Below are 16,531 nucleotides of genomic sequence, written 5' to 3'. Positions count from 1 at the left end.
GAGAATTTTAGAATTTGATTTTTTTAATTTAACATTTTTCTAGACAAACGCTGTGTTTTCTTTGCATAAAGTAGTTTTTTAAACGGTTAAAACTCTCTAAAATACTTATATCTCAGAAATTAGGTGTTATTGCTATTTTAACTACCTATACCTAAACATTCTTACGATGCAAAGTAAATTATTTTTCTTCTTCTTATTATTTTGAAGCTACCCTGCGTCTACGTATATACATTGTAGGTACTCTAAATTTTTGGGTATAAAATTGAGTTGTTTATTACTCAAAAAATAATATCGTTTTTTAAAAAAGAGCGTTTCAGGCAGCATAATGGTATTGGGTCAAAGTCGTTCTTTATAAAGTTCGTGAACAGTTAAATTCCAAATATTCCTATTACAACATGCGATTAGGTACTTTCTTTTATAACAGCTTCTTTTTCTCCATCATCATCTGGAGTGTTTGTGTTTTTTTATGAATCATGTGTTTTCTTCACAATTTTGATTGAATATTTTATTTTTAAATGAATTCACCAACTACAATGCTCTATCAGTGTCATCAAAAAGCTTCTCAAAAAATATTTTTCAGAAATGATTCTTGGAAATTCCAATTATTATTTTTATATTCTAGTAGATGACTGATCTAATGCCCATACAATAACGCCACTGATGGGATCTGTTTATCATAACTGTTTCATCATACTTTGAAGGATATGCTTAAGTTACGACTATTATGTTACCTTAATTTTTTTAACACAAAAATGAGCGAGCCATCTCTCATGAGTAGAGTAGCAAGAGTAGAGGGTTGATCTAATTGATCCTTGGGAGAAGGAAGAACACACTATTTTTAAAGCAAAACTAAAAAATAAATAATGAAAAACAAATAAAACAAAAAGTAAAAAAAATAATAATACGTAGTCAGAGAAATTTTCAAACACAAGTTTGTAGTAACAGTAGAACCTTATGATAAAAATGGAGTGTGCGAGCTGTGAAGAAGAATATAATCATTTAATCAAACATAAAAAACGGTTGTATTGAGTATCAAAACTGTAAGAGGTGTTCTATGAGGGATGGCTTCAAATTTCTAAGCTTATGTTGGCAAATGTGTAAAAAAGTAATACCGACTTAAAACCGTTTAAATGTCTTTGAATCACATCACCCACAGTTAGTGAGTCATCTTACTCTGACACTACCGTAAATGGTCCAATTACTGATTTTTTGTTATTAAAAAAATTAAAAAACGTTTTCTATAATTCAGTATTTACCTGTACCCTATAGAACCGTAGTTATATATTTGTTGTGTTAGGTATGTATTTTTTCCACTTATCCAATGTTTGTACCTGCTCACACTAAAACGTGGATGTTATTATATGCAACCAGTAATACAACCAAGAAGTATTGTTATTACTATAACGTTGAAAAAACTTGCTCGTAACAGAGAATTGCCATAGAGCTCATTTTCAAAAAGCCAAATTAGAATTACATTTAAAATGAAATCACTGATTTGATTTAAATTTTTATATTATAATTTATAATAAACATCAAGCGATAAATTACGTAATATTAGATTGCAATTAGTGTTCTGTAACCGAGTCTTTAATATTTTTATTTCAGATTTATAAAAAAATTACAATCTGCTTTTATTTTAGGTAATTCTGTTTTGAAATTGATAGTTAGAAGGAAACCGTGGATGTCAACCTAGGATGTCGCCGGCGCCGTGGCTTAGTTGGTTAAAGCGCCTGTCTAGTAAACAGGAGATCGAGGGTTCGAATCCCTCCGGGGCCTCTGTTGTCAGTTGTGATGACAACATAAGTTTTTTCGTATACAAAATTTATATATAATATTTTGGAAATAAATAGTACGTTTTTCTCTAACATCTTTATTCATTCAAGTTTAATTTCCATAAGTAAAAACGAAAATGTTACAATGTTTCGCAAAAGCACTATTAATTTGGTCACTGCATCGGTTTCGTCAAATGATCTACAATTAAATTAAATTAAATTAATTTTACAAATGATAGTACTGAGTACTGACATTTATTGATGCAGATTTAATTCAGCAAAGCGACACAATTTTTTACATGTAGGTAAAACCAACTTTAAAGTTACCAGATGAAATTTCTGCTAAGCCATAGCTATAAACAACATTTTTTTTAAAACATAGGGCTGCATAAAACATTCAATAACAGCCTCGCAAATTCGAGAATAAATTAAATTTAACATCAAAATAAAAGAGCAACATTTAGTAAAAAGGGTTGCTGAGAAAAACAAATTAAAGAATTTCAAATTAATTTATTTGGAAAAATATATAAATATCAGTACATAATGAAAAATAAAATGTATCCGATGTAAACTTATGAATTTTTGACTTATACAATTGTCATACTACTACTAGTCCACTGATGGTACACTCACAATCAGAAAGAATGACAACCCTGTCGACCGAACCGGACAGAGAAAGCCTGATTAAAATATTTCAGGTTCAGGTTATAAATTTCAAACAGGTTATTCTACAAATTATCCAGTTTCATTCTTTTTGATCTGGATATTTTACTGATTTTATATTCATCCACAAATCGGCATAATTATTCACATAACAAGTAATAGGCGTCATGTACCAAAATTGTATTTTTTAAAAAGAGTCACAAAGTAAAAACGTAATACTGGTTGCATCTAAAATTTGGTCAGGCTCAATGTTTCTCGTGAATCTCCTTGTAATAGAAATTAAATGCAACGGCAAAGTCATGAAAACAAAAAAAATCACAAGAATTTTTATACAGTGTTTACGGTCTTGATGCTGAAACTTAAGAGACATGATATATGTGAAAGAACTCCAAAAAGCCATACAAAGTAAGTAAATAACAATTCAAGAACAAAAAGACATTCAATTTGCTTTATTTGTTTGTGAACTGCTATCTCGACTACAACAATTACCTACTATAAATCCTTGCGCTTTACCGTAAGTCCTATGATCTCGATCATAACAACCAATTCATTATTTTAATAATTTAGTCCATAAACATAAATTTGATGAAAAACCTCTAAAAACGACAAAACACAAACCAAACATCCTCAAAAATTTCGGTAGAAGTGGTCAAACAAAAAACGGTCGAATTAAATTATGTTCAATGTATTCAAGAATTGTTGTTCATCAAGTCGGAAATGAAATTCAAATAAAAAAATGTGCCGCTTCATCTAAATGACTCTTGTCATGCCTGTCAAATTATTGAATTACTTTTTTTTTGCATTTTTTTGGCAAAGTTATTTCAAGTGGGGGGTTTGTCTTGATTTGTGTTTTATGTTTCCCTGATTTTTGTTTTTATATAATCTTCGGTTTTTAGATTCGAAGCCTTTTGCACTATTTTGTCAACTCTGTCACTTTGACGGCATTCACATACTACGTTCAAATTTCATAGGTAACTTGATGAAAAACCATTCTTGGACACACTGTATAAGAGAAGTTTTTAACTGTCGTGGTTGCGAAATTGTTATGCAACAATTAAATTTTACTTTAACAGAGAAAATATTCCACTGACCCCGAAAATTGAACCAATACTTCGGAGTTAAATAACATTCTGAAAAATAACAATTTTCTTAGTTCTTTCGCAGTTACCATACTTTTACACGTTTTTAAGACCATGTAATGTTTCAACTCCCAAGATAGTAAACACATTGTGTAGGTACTTACACTACATACATTTCTTTCAGTCATTGTTTGCTATTTGAATTAAAAAGTTATTATTAGAACTTTTATATATAAGATGATTCACCTAAAATGTCGTGCTTTACAAAAATAAAATGTACCGTTTAAATATATTCTTCATATCTTAAATACACACCCAACTCATTCTTATATGAATCTTCTCTTCTCCTTACAAAAATTCATTTTGTTTAAAATGATATGTAGGGCGTAAGTATTTTGTTTCAAATTTTATTTTTGCAACGCTCGACATTTGACACGGATTATCCTGAATATCTTTAACAGTTTATTATCCAGATTTATTACTAAAAACGTCTTTATTTGTCATATTTTAATTATTATTTTTTTGGTTTTTAATAGTATTACATCAAGCAACAGATTAACGATCGGTTTATAGAAGCGTCATTAATTTCATTCGCAATTAAATGCAGGATTAACTGATCATGTGACCAAACTGAACAAATGTAATTGGTCCAACTTTTAACAATGAATTAAACTTTAACAAAGCTTTATATGAACCAGTCCCAACATACCAGAAATATATGTCTTAATTTTAACATGCAATAAAACTCATAAAATCCAACAACTTTTCTATATAACATTTTGGGAAATTCCTATTTATAATTTTCACTGTTTTCTTCCTTTCTTTTGTGTAAACGAGCCGGTTAGTGTCTAATAAATAGTTTTTATTTATAGCAACAATTTTCATTGTTGTTTTAAATTGTTCGTTTCTATCACAACGAAAATAGTTCGGCTCTTTTATTTTTGTACTCATAGGCGGGTACACATTTCTGTATGTTATTTGTTCCAATTTTTAAGTAAATTTGCGAAACTTATTGAAAAAATACAAATAGAAAAGATGTTTTATTTATTGAGCTCTGTTAAAATTAAAACACGTATTCTTGATACACCCTGTATAATAAATTATTATAAATTATTATTATTATAACCAGTAAGTACCTAATTATTCTTTTTATATGAATATAATATTATTCAGAATGAAAATATATTTTTTTTAATGAAGTATACACTCATATTCCGAACTTATTAGTCTTATTAGGTACAGAAATAACGTTGGAAAAGTTAATGATACCGAGCAATTACAACTTATTTATTTTACAAATCAATAAGAATTCGTTTCTAAATCACCTCAGAAATACTTATTTATAGGTAAACTGAAAATTTCTGATGAATTATGTAGTTCCATCGATCGAGCCTGAAATTGATGCCTGCTAATAATAGCCCATTATTTGTGGCCATAAAGAGTCCTTTCTACGAGTTTGCTCTAAAAATGCAATTACAATTTCACTTCCACTTCCTGTTCTCTCCCAAAGCAATCTACACGCACCAACCCCAAGATAAAAAGTGGAAGGCTTAATCATGCGTATTTTTCCACATGTTCCTGCAATATGAGGAAAATCCTCGGGGATAGGCGAGAGTATGGGAATGTGGTGCACCCTACGGCCGGCTTGGGGTGGCTATTGCAAGTGCATTGTGGGCATCGCGACGCTCACATACGCTACATTCTCATGATGAATAGTAGCTCCCCTAAAATTGGGGTGCCTATTTTAATAAGCAAATACACCAACGGCATTTAATGAACGCACTTAGCCCTACACATACGTATAGCGCCACTGCATCATTCGGGGGGTGCCGAAGCCTGTTAGTCTTGTTGCCGTGATACGGTATTCAATTATTCCGTAATCGGAACGAAGAAAAATAACTTTGCCATCGGTTATTGGCTCGGTTATTGCAAGCGATTATCGCGACTCGTCTTTCGGAGCGATTAAACTAAGGGCGTTTCATTAATAACGGCACTCGTAAAGGGCATAACAAGGCTTTTCAGAAATTCGCTCGGTTATTAAAAGAATTATAATGAACAGAGACAGGTTTTATTAATTAAATGCAGGATTATCAAAGCAGATATTCTTTTATCTTTCCTCTTTATGTTTGCTGTTCTGTTTTTAATCCAATCCAATTCATTTTTTTTGAAGTACATATTTTAAGTCGTTCGTCACTTATTGCTTATTGCTGCCGTGTTAGTTAATAATTATTATTATAACATGAGATTGAAAATAAACTGAATTAGAACAGACCGTGCCTGTGCAATTTTAGCCACATGTCAAAAATTGACATCAAGATGTTTCAAACATTGATTCTTTGCTTAATCTAAATTATTCCGAAATGGTGTCCATCTCACAACAAAAAGCTTACATTGTAGAATGCCATTTTGAACATGTGAAAAAATAAATGAGTGGAAATATTCAACTGGGGATTGATGCCTCGTAGAATTTCCAAAGAAACTTCACTAAAAATTTTTTATCGGTTATTTGATAACGTAGAAACAGTATTTCTGGACACAAGGGCATGGCCCCCTGCCTTTCCCAACATCAATTTTAATTTTTTAATAATAGAAAAGTCTAATTAACAAATGTTTTTTCAAATAATCACATTAAAAGTTTTTTAATGCACATTTATAAATAAATTAATAAGGAAAGTAAATTAAAGTATAAGGGAAGTATAAAAAGCATCACTAAAAAAATACAATTTTCTGGCACGTTTCGATTCTAATTGAATATTCTTCAACCCGTTCATAAAAAACAATTGCCTGCCTGAAGAAAATTAGATTAAAAACGGAAACGTTGCCAGAAAATTGTATTCTTTTGAGTAAATTATTGTCACTTAATAAAATATTATAGAAAGATTCTTGGAAACTAAAACAAGTTGCTTACGTTGTACGTCTAGAAATTTTTATTACTTAATTTTGTGTAAATTAATATTGCCTGTTATATCTTATGTTGCAGTTTTTTTGAAATATTCAAAAGACGTGTTGTTTTTGTCAATGAGAACTAATTCTTTCAAAAACTTAGGAAAATCTACTAATAAAAAAACATTATGATTAACAACTACGTATATGAAAAAATGCACAAAATATAGGATTTTATCTAAAAAAAATATAAATTTAACAAATTTTGTACAAAAATTAAAAAAAAAATTCAATTTTTGACATACCAACATTAAAAGTTTCACTTAATAGTGTCAATATTATAAAAAAAAATTCAAAGCCCCCCCCCCCCAAATTAATTTCTGGATCCGCCCCTGTCTGGACACCTCCTTATTCTCCACCACTGCCTTTTGCAACACTATGTTTTTAAAAGAAACGTGGTTAAAGTTACACTTCCTTTTCAAGGCTCCCTTTTCTCATAGTACATTTTACTATACCAATACATAATAATTATATCGGTACGAACACATGCAATTAGCTACAACTTTTGAAAAAAAAGGAAATTTATTAAAAATACTTATTTCCTAGTGATCAGAGTAGATGGATTAGTATTATTTTCTACAACTCTTTCGTGGTTTTAACCAGTGAATGAAGTTTAATTAATAATTTGATAGAAGTATCCCATTTCATTTCATAATTGAATTTTGAAAAGACTCATTTTTTGGAGTGAAATTGAAAGTTTCTTGTCTCAAAATTTGTCGCTGGGATTTAGTTTAACACAGAATTTTTTTCTTATACACAAAGTTTCACTTCGTGCTTTATTTCACTTCAAAAAATTAAAATGAACGGTTGCAAAATTCTACTATGAACTGAAATGGAACATAATTGTCTAGTTGTCATTGGATTATTGGTACAGAAAATCATTAAAAAATCATTCATTAAGAGATGAATATGACAACCAAATCGATAACGAATAAAAATCATTTATTTTTTCTATACCAGATGTTAAACTATTTCTTGCTCAACTCTTTTGTGTAGATAAAGTAATAATTTAACCCCCAGAGGAGATAATAGTTATTTATGTACCAAATCCACAAAATAGGGTTTTCCAAAGTGGAAAAATGGCGATTTGTAAACCAGATTTTATTATTATAAACTTAAATCATTTTTACAACGCTTGTAAAGGCCATTGCTTTTTGCATATTTTTGCACTAATGCGGGAAATCAAGATTCGCATACTAGTCGAGAAAACTACGTTCGCAGTTAACTGTTGCGTTTGCGAAATATTACTTCGACGGTAGTGAGTTCATAAATAATAAATAAATAAAATATAATAAATAAATAAATAAATAATTCCTGATTTCGTCACGCAGTTCGATACAACATACAATGTGTTTTTAAATGATTCTTATCTAGTTAACTTTGAAATTAGTTTACATGTAAAAAAATTTGTGCCGCTTTGTTCAATTGAATCTGCTGTCAATAAATATCAAATCTGTCCATTGAGAAATTCAATTAATTTCTTTTAAAAATTTCGTCAAAATGCAAATAAATTGTTACACCTGCAAGAAAACACTTTTATTATCGAAGCTTATTTTCGAGTTGGAGATTAATAAATAAAGGATGGTAACATTCGATATCTAAATGTCTATCATTAGTGATATGAAACGGCATTTTCTGATTTTGCGTGAGAAATTCACAGACGACTAGATGAGAATCATTTAAAAACACATTGTATTTCTCTGCAAGAAAAGTAAAAATAAAAACAAGAATCTGTGCCTGGACTAAACATTATATTGCAACACAAGGGGGATTTTATACAACACGTTTCTTTTATTACATTTCAATCGTGCTAATCAATACTATGTCCAGAAACTCCTTAAATTCACAGCTTTCGACATAAAGATAAGACGAGAATTCTCTCTTATTCTTAGGGTCTTATACAGAGTGAATTATTTATGGGTTGTTTCTGACATGCTAATAGATGCGCCCAAAAATACTAATTAGTAATAATTACACTTACTTACCACTTGAATGCTGACAGTTTGTTTTTAAAACATTAATTGAATCAATTAGCACTACGTTTTTATCTTTTAAATAATAGGTAACAAAAAACAGAAATTGAACCCATAATTGACTCACCCTGTATGACTACGACTAATATATGCAAAATCAGTAATTTCTTCGACAAAAGAGCTTCGTCAGGGTGGTGAAGACACTCGTAATCTATCATTCAATAACGTAATATGTAATTTAATGTTTGAAGCAAAAAATCTATTGGCAACATTGCGTTATTGTCGTTATTGGCCTCCCTGCTAGCTTGTTGTATGAAGCTGTTCATTTGACCGCCACCTCAACGATCGTAGGTCGGAAATGCATGACAATTGAGTATAAAATTTTGACAAATTAATTTGATAGTCAAGTTTGCAAAATTTAGTTTTCAAACTTGTTACAAACTTGACCACAAAAATCACAATCATTTATAGTTACCTGGTAGTTACTCGTAGTAAATAAAAATAAAGTCGGTCATGGGATTTCCAAAATAGTATATTAAAAAACCAGTTTCATAAGACTAGTCTTGAAGCACAAATTCAGATTAAAAAACGAGTGGCGAAGCTACCTGTTTTGCATTTTTTTTATTTTTGATATATCTATTCTCTGGTATTAGGTACTTATTACAGTTATTACGAAAAAGATTTGTAACAAGACATAATATACAGGGTGTATCAGAAATACGTTTGTTAATTTTACCACGTGACAAAACTCATCAAGTGCAACAACTTTTCTATATAACATTTTGTAAAATTCTTAATTATTATTTTCACTGCTTTTTTTCTTTTTTGTGCAGACGAACCGGTCAGTGTTTAATAATTAGTTTGTGTTCATAGCAACAATTTTCATTGTTATTTTAAATTAGTTAAATTATTCGTTTCTATCACAACGAAAATAGCTCAGCACTTTTATTTTTGTAGGTACCCATAGACGGGTACACGTTTCAATACGTTATTTTTTCCAAATTTTGAGTAAATTTGCGAAACTCTTGTTGAAAAATTACATATAGAAAAAACGTTTTATTTGTTGAGCTCTATTACCTGTTAAAATTAACACACGTATTTCTGATACACTCTGTACATACATTCGATGGGTACAGGAAAAACGACCTCAGTCCAGCTCAACTAAAATTACGAACAATCAAATTCAAAGTTTCTAACTTGAACTCATGAATTTTTTCTTGTGACACATTTTGCTCTATATTAAAGTCGTATTAGCTATTTCCTGCTTTACTTATTTGATAGTAGTACTTTCAAAAGCCACAATGCATCTCCGCTTCATTTTCTTAAATAAATGGACTGAGGTCGTTTTTCCCCTGTACCCTTTATGTACATATTTAGGTATTAATTAATAAGGTATTAATTTAGAAACGGTGGTGTTAGAAGGTATTAGAAACTATAGCACTCAATTTTAGTAGTGTTGTGAAAAAGTCACATCAGGAAAAAAGAAGGAAAAAATAAATGGTTCAACAAGAACGGAAATAAAACAATAAGCATCGGATATTGAATGTCCAAACAGATATAGGTGGAGATGGAGAGAGGAAGAGAATGAGAGAGTGATAAATGACTATAGTGTCGTGAGTGTCCTCTAAAGCCACCAACAATTAAAATAAAACTCACATCGTTTATGCCGCAAACAAAAATAAAATCTGCATTTCTTTAAGATTCAATAAAACTTGCTTATATACGTATTTTGGATGCATGCATATTTTCAGGTAGGTATTTGATTCCACTCTTGTCTACTTCCTCTGCCAACTACCTACACCTGCGTGTTCATATTGTTATTTACATTTCTATCTAGGTAATACCTAATAATTAAGAACTAATTTTTATTAAGATAACACGAATATATAACATTAGTTGGATGAACATGTGGATTAGCATACACATATGATACTACTCTTAATAAACATCTTCTACTAGTCGTTAAATGCTTTTATTAGGTACGAAAACATTATACATTGTAAGATTTGTAAGTGCCCGCCGGGTGTAATTGACGTACACATAAACGTAACAAAACCTGCAATTGACGCAGCTTCAAGAACTACCTCGAGGGTCTTTTGTCGTGTTATTATGGTAAATAAGAGAGCTAAGCGACCACAAACCATCACTACATTGTAATTTTCTTCTTTAAGAGGCTGAAATGGCGGTTAAAGCGTGACGAGCAAAGTGACAAAGAAATAAAATAAATGATGATGCCAGATGTCATTGCGCCAATCGAAATTTCAGGTGGTATCTAAGATCTACATAATACTTAATACTTCTCTTAAGACCTGTAAAAGAAAAACAATTTGGCAAAACATTATTAATTTAAAACTTTTATAGGTAGATAAAATAATTGCTGTTAACTACCAACCAATCTCGTCATAGCCAGAAACTCTAAAAAAATATTTTCTACTCATAGCTTGTAGATATCTATTTCCAGGTTATCTCCAGCGTGTGGGAAACGGACTTTCCCGCACTGCAGTGTTTTTTACTTTAAAACAATGGCTAGGGACAATTAATAGATTGGTTTCCGTTGAGATGGAAAGATAAGTGACAGTTCATGTCAATTTAATGATTGTTTGACCTGTTACCAACCCATCAGCAAAAAGAAGTAAATTATGAAAAAAATAATTTTAATTTTCTTTGAGATATTTGTTACAAAAAATATTGTCTAACTAGTTTGTAAAATAATTTCCCACATTCGCACTTTATACAGCACTCGCTTGCAGCAAACAAAATGCTTATGTCGGCAATTGCACTTTCCAAACTCGTTAGGTAGATAACTATTTTTGTGATTTACTTTATTTATGTATTAAATTCAGTTTCAATGAATTATAGTGCAACCGTTCATTCATTCTGTTACTAATTACTGTGATCTATATCTAAAAACAAAAACTTTTTCAAATATAAGACACCTTTTTAATGGTAAACTTATGATCTCTTATTTTAATAATTGTAGTATCAAGAACGGTTAGGAAAGTTTACCGAACGATGACAATTGTTCGTCGCTACGCTCCTCCTCGTTGATCCTTAACGTTTGTGAAGCTTATGACGTTTTTTGCACGATCCTTATATTTTTTTTAAAGATTTATTAAATAATGCCAAAATTATTGTCAAGACAGCAGGTTATGTTTACCGGTTGCTACGTCCAGGGCGTCGACAAAATTACTTACCCACGCCTAATTTACTTACCGACGCTTTGGACGTAACAACCAGTAAACGCCACTAACTGACTTGGAAACAGTCCTGGTAAACAATCAAATAGAGCTCAATCGTGCAAAAATAGTATATTAAGTATCAAGGACGGTAAGGACAGTTTACCGATCGAAAACAATTGTCTGAGATCGGCAATCCTTAACGTTCGTGATGCTTATTTTGCATGATCCCTAAATTTTTTTAAAGATTTATTAAATAATGTCAAAATAATCGTCAAGACAGCAGGTTATGTTACCGGCTGCTACGTCCAAGGCGTCGACAAAATTACTTACCGACGCCTAATTTACTTACTGACGCCTTTGGACATAACAACTAGTAAACACCACATACTGTCTTGGAAACAGACGTAGTAAACCATCAAATAGAGCTCAATCGTGCAAAAAAATATTTTACCACAGATTTGCGTAATACACGATTACACGTACGTTTTGAATTAGTAATTACGAGTATATTTACGTGACATTTACGATGTTTTAACTATTTAAGCCTTGAATAATTTCATATAAATTGTTTTCAGTAGGTATACAAATAAGATAATAGGTAGGTAAATTATGATTGCTGTTAACAATGAGAAATATTTATTTTTCTTTTAAAGACAAAAAAATCACCATGTTTGATCGTCTTAAATTTGCATACAGAAGCGAAGTTCTGCAAATTTTACAAAGCAGTAGCTCATTACTTATTTTTATAAGGATGTACAGCATCTTTATGAGGTTTCACAAACGAAACTTTCTTTAATTAAACGTGTAACAAGAACTGAATTTATTAAAAAATTGGAGAATGAAATATCGAACAGATGTGCAAAATTGCTAAAGCAACCTTAATTTAACTAAATTAGATACTTGAAGTTACCATAATCTATATTTTGTTATAAAAATATTCGTAAAAATACCACCGATGCTTTGTCTGTTTGTTTTTAAAGTTTCAGAGGGTTTTGTTAAGCAGATTTCACCAGGTTTTATAAGTTGCTAAGATTATTAATTATTATTAATAATTCTTGTCAGTTTCTGTCAGTTAGGAGCTACAAAAAATGTCTGATATTTCTGGTAGCTATGGCACAACCATATGATTCGCTGAAAATTTTTACAATATTGTATTATCAATTTTTCAAATAGATAGAATGGGATATACTTAAGAAAATCACAACTTCTAATGAAATGAAAATCATGAAATTTTTGTTAGTAAATAAAGTCGTAGCAGTTTTAAGAGTTTTCGGGCACTAACTGTTAATTTAACTACAAAGTTTATAATAAGTGAATTTTTACCTGTTAGCCCATCGAACCTTGGTATCAGAATTATAAATTTTTACTTGGTAGGTTAAATAATCGGTCTTTTCTATTTAGACACAAACCAGACGCGTGATTTATTAAAATATGGTATAATTTACCAACAAAGGGATCACCTACCAGTAGCCGACCTTCTCGAAGCCCCTTATTTACAGTCTTGCAATGAAATTGACTAAAACTGATGTCTACATTCAAATATCCCAACGCAATTTTTTACAATTTTACATCAATTACATCAATTACAGAAGTCGCCATTTTCTTGGGTGCGCGATAAGGTTGTCTCACCTGGTATAGATAGATATTTTATTTGTTAGGCACTTATTTATAAAAATATTGGAATCTGAATTTCGATTTATTACTAATAAGTAATAATTTGTTGTAAGCTTTTGGAGTTATTTTTTGTTTTGAAAGAAAATGCTTTAAGAAAAACTATTATTTATTTTAGAAAGTTTATTACGTTTATGTCAATTCTACGTTATTCAATAAAAATATGTTTCAATAAAGCGGTTGGTTATTTTTGACTTGGTTGTCTAGTAAATATCTGGTTGTGTAATTTTGAGAACGCACACTGTCTTATACTTAGTAGAAATCCTTTTTTTAAACAGGCAAATTTCACATAATCGGCAGAATTGAATTTATAAACTAGACAAATACTAATAGTTACCGCGTCTTCTCCCCCTTTAGAAAACGTACATTCACAATAAAAAATATTACAATACAAAAACATGTATTTTATAAAAAAGCATTCCGTACATAAAGGCATCTTTACCATACTATTACGTAGGTATTAATTACGTTCTTATGTTTCTGAAGAGTGTTGATAAAGAAACATCGTTGAATAAAGACCATTGCCATGCCCAATTACCAATTTTACAATTGAGTTAATAATGCATCCAAATTGCTGCAACAAAGGTTTTGTATATAAAACATCGGAAACAATTGGTTTTCGTGCTGTTTTACCCAATTAACAAGCAAATAGTACAAATCGCATGAATCAGGGAAGCGAAATCGTCCCCATCATCAATTGATTTTTTTCACAAAATATTCCATCAGCCTATAAAAATTCAAATTGGAAAATTTCCATTTCATCAAATACAATTTCACAGTGTGTTTACAAAACAACAGCATCATTAATCACCTCTTTGTTGCGTATGTGGCGCCTCAATGCAGCGGTGGTTTTCATCAGCGTCATCATCATCAGGGGAAGGTACAGAATGTGGAAATAAACATCTCTTTTAAATAAATTCCTGTACAACATTCTTTCATATTAACGACGACATTTACATAACATTTCTGCAATGTCGACGATTTTTACGATTGGAATTCGTATAAATTAGGGGAGTTGAATCGAACAGGAATGGGATAATTAGGGCTAAGCGTCAAAACATGGGGGTGTTCTGAATGGGTGATGTACCGAATCGAATGCATCGTTGCCGGCTGTCCAATTATAAAGTGATCGCGTTTACAGGATCATTTCTGCATCAATAATCAACCCGTTTATCGACGTTAAGTAGCAGACTGGAACGTGCAATTATTTACACTGAAGATAGTTTACATTCTTGTTGGATTAGTGTTGTGCAAAAAGACAACTTTTTACGTGACCTAACTGCGTAATGTTTTCAAGCTAATTCTGTCACATCCATATGTTTCGAGATGGAGTTTCATCCAATTTGTGTTTAGCTTAGCTGGGCTTGAAATACCGTCTACTAAGATTATAAAGATGGATAAAAAAATAATTAAACAATATCCTTACGTGGTTTACATGGTCACTCAAAATAATATTCTTATTGTTGTTCAAGCTTATTTGTTGATGAAGACATATACAACATGACAATGAAGATCAATGTATAATTATTAGCGATGCATGTAGGCTGTAAAACAATGCAACACATAATTTTCCTTTGTAAGCAACATCTTAGCACAATAATTACTCAAGAAAATTACGTTACGTTGTGTTGCTTTTGACCGTCCCTGATAAATCATTAATTTAATAAAGATAGTGCTGCACATTTATTTGCAATTTGACAATCGCCGGCAACTCAAATACATGATTCAAACAAGTATATAAAAACTTATCCTTCCACATTTTGAGAGTCTTAAAATGGAGTGCTTTTATTTCAAAACTAGCCAGCTTCAATAACTTTTTATATTGAGTAAAAACAGGTCAATTATGATCGTGAGGGAGAGTTTAAAACCATTTAGAATTGGTTTTGAACTCTCCCTTGCAACACAAGTTCCAGTGAAAATTTCGAAAATAAAATCACCCTTAACTCTAACTGAAGAACGTATCGAAAATGTTTTTTTCTACTTCGGTATCGTATTGAGGTATTGCATATCGTAATATCCAACGGAGTGCTATAATAATTAGTAATTACACTAAAAACCAAGGTAATTTAGTTGGAAAATGTTGACAACCTAGTTTTTTGACAATTATCTGAGAGAACTGTCAGTGGCAATCGGCAACTATTTCAAGTGCATAATTTAATCAAATTAATCAAATACAAACTTTTAGAGGCTTTTGTACCAGCCCTAATATATGGCCCTTCCGAGCACCTTTCGAGTAATGTACAAACATAACTTCAAAAGCCAGTGCATGTAAGTAATTTGAGATCTCATTATCCTAAGGCCAATTTTCAAATTCCAAGCATTTGTCACAAAAGCTCGTATTTGTTAAGGGGTACATTGCAAATCATCTTGGACACTTTCATAATACGTTTGTACTTGTACGAATAAATTGATGACGGTGCAAATTATTAATTTCTGCGCGCAAATGCTGTCAACTGCCACAAAATTCCCTAAATTTCAAAATAAATTTTTTTGGTACAAAAAGTGCAAAGTAAAAAAAATACTGTAAGATATCTTGTTTATAAGACATTTTGTCGCACTTACTCTATTATGGCACTCCTCGCTGCGCTCGTCGTGCCCTAAATCCGTGCGTGCGTTAAAATGCGTCTTATAAAACTCGTATCATAATATGCTATTTTGTACTTATAGCTTTTAGATAGCTATTTCCCGGTTATTTCCAGCGTGTGGGGAAACGGACTTTCCCCACTCCGGTGTTTTTACTTCACAACAATGGCTAGGCACATTTAATAGGTTAGTATAGCTATCGTTGAGATGGAAACGGTAATTTTTTTATGACAAGTGACAGTTCATGTCAATTTATTGATTGTTTGACTTGTTACCAAACCATCAGCAAAAATACCTAATTTATCAAAAAAAAAATGTTTACTTTTTTGACATATTCGTTACAAAAATTATTGTACCTAACTTATTTGTAAAACAATTTCCAAACTCGTTAGGTAAATAACTATTTCACGGTTTAATGAGCTTTTTCTTTTTTACCAAAAATGTTTCTAAGAGTGGGGGATGATAATTAAAATTTTAAAGCAGGGATGGCTAGGGACTAGGATTGATGTAACTAATGTTTGTTTGAACTTTCCTCTCGCTGATTCTCAACCTGCTTTTTCGTGAAAATATACAAAGTGTATTAGAATGAATTTCATCTAGTCGTCTGTTAATGTCAAATGTAAAATCAGATTTCTTCATTTATTAAATCTTCAATTCGGAAATAAGCT

At 31.0% G+C, this 16,531-nt stretch overlaps 1 long non-coding RNA gene and 1 other non-coding gene across 2 annotated transcripts; one reads left to right on the top strand and one right to left on the bottom strand.

The window, feature by feature from the left end:
- Positions 1-1,702: 1,702 nt before the first annotated feature.
- Positions 1,703-1,776, top strand: TRNAT-AGU (transfer RNA threonine (anticodon AGU)). The gene has a single exon. It is a non-coding gene; the product is annotated as a tRNA-Thr (tRNA).
- Positions 1,777-13,661: 11,885 nt separating this feature from the next.
- On the bottom strand, positions 13,662-14,992 carry LOC135266372 (uncharacterized). Its single transcript, XR_010334383.1, has 3 exons — positions 14,707-14,992; positions 14,092-14,659; positions 13,662-13,854 (listed from the first exon to the last, which is right to left on the bottom strand). It is a non-coding gene; the product is annotated as an uncharacterized LOC135266372 (long non-coding RNA).
- Positions 14,993-16,531: the final 1,539 nt, after the last annotated feature.

Source organism: Tribolium castaneum, chromosome 1, assembly GCF_031307605.1.
Source record: "Tribolium castaneum strain GA2 chromosome 1, icTriCast1.1, whole genome shotgun sequence".
Lineage (NCBI taxonomy): Eukaryota > Metazoa > Arthropoda > Insecta > Coleoptera > Tenebrionidae > Tribolium > Tribolium castaneum.
Note: the sequence above shows the minus strand (reverse complement) of the source record. Positions and strands in the feature narration are given on the sequence as shown.